Consider the following 1,433-nt stretch of genomic DNA (forward strand, 5'->3'; position numbering starts at 1 on the left):
AACAGCCACATGAAGGAAGTGCTACATGATGTCTCATACTCCTGTAATACATTATTTTACATCTCGGGAGGGTTGGCTTATCTGGACTAACACACCAAAGTAAATTCTCAAACACTATCACATCTAGTGCATCAAGTATGACCACTGACAGATAACAGGACAAGCCTCACTGTTATACAGTGGGTACGGAAAGTATTCAGACCCCTTTAAATTTTTCACTCTTTGTTTCATTCCAGCCATTTTCCAAAAATCAAAAAAGTTCATTTTATTTCTCAGTAATGTACACTCAGCACCCCATCTTGACAGAAAAAAACAGAAATGTAGAAATTTTTGCAAATTTATTAAATAAGAAAAACTGAAATATCACATGGTCATAAGTATTCAGACCCTTTGCTCAGTATTTAGTAGAAGCACCCTTTTGATCTAATACAGCCATGAGTCGTTTTGGGAAAGATGCAACAAGTTTTTCACATCTGGATTTGGGTATCCTCTGCCATTCCTCCTTGCAGATCCTCTCCAGTTCTGTCAGGTTGGATGGTAAACGTTGGTGGACAGCCATTTTCAGGTCTCTCCAGAGATGCTCAATTGGGTTTAAGTCAGGGCTCTGGCTGGGCCATTGAAGAACAGCCACGGAGTTGTTGTGAAGCCACTCCTTCGTTATTTTAGCGGTGTGCTTAGGGTCATTGTCTTGTTGGAAGGTAAACCTTCGGCCCAGTCTGAGGTCCAGAGCACTCTGGAAAAGGTTTTCGTCCAGGATATCCCTGTACTTGGCCGCATTCATCTTTCCCTCGATTGCAACCGGTCGTCCTGTCCCTGCAGCTGAAAAACACCCCCACAGCATGATGCTGCCACCACCATGCTTCACTGTTGAGACTGTATTGGACAGGTGATGAGCAGTGCCTGGTTTTCTCCACACATAAGGCCAAAAAGTTCTATCTTGGTCTCATCAGACCAGAGGATCTTATTTATCACCATCTTGGAGTCCTTCAGGTGTTTTTTTAGCAAACTCCATGCGGGCTTTCATGTGTCTTGCACTGAGGAGAGGCTTCCGTCGGGCCACTCTGCCATAAAGCCCCGACTGGTGGATTGCTGCAGTGATGGTTGACTTACTACAACTTTCTCCCATCTCCCGACTGCATCTCTGGAGCTCAGCCACAGTGACCTTTGGGTTCTTCTTTACCTCTCTCACCAAGGCTCTTCTCCCCCGATAGCTCAGTTTGGCCGGACGGCCAGCTCTAGGAAGGGTTCTGGTCGTCCCAAACGTCTTCCATTTGAGGATTATGGAGGCCACTGTGCTCTTAGGAACCTTAAGTGCAGCAGAAATGTTTTTGTAACCTTGGCCAGATCTGTGCCTTGCCACAATTCTGTCTCTGAGCTCTTCAGGCAGTTCCTTTGACCTCATGATTCTCATTTGCTCTGACATGCACTGTGAG

General features: G+C 45.6%; 1 protein-coding gene and 1 long non-coding RNA gene across 2 annotated transcripts in view; one reads left to right on the forward strand and one right to left on the reverse strand.

Annotated features, from left to right (window-relative positions):
* The window catches only part of cadm2b (cell adhesion molecule 2b), a 213,347-nt gene that overhangs the window by 22,603 nt on the left and 189,311 nt on the right, over positions 1-1,433 (reverse strand). The window lies entirely within an intron of this gene.
* The window catches only part of LOC123985892, a 3,354-nt gene that overhangs the window by 943 nt on the left and 978 nt on the right, over positions 1-1,433 (forward strand). The window lies entirely within an intron of this gene.

This window comes from Micropterus dolomieu, linkage group LG17, assembly GCF_021292245.1.
Source record: "Micropterus dolomieu isolate WLL.071019.BEF.003 ecotype Adirondacks linkage group LG17, ASM2129224v1, whole genome shotgun sequence".
Taxonomy (NCBI): Eukaryota; Metazoa; Chordata; class Actinopteri; order Centrarchiformes; family Centrarchidae; genus Micropterus; species Micropterus dolomieu.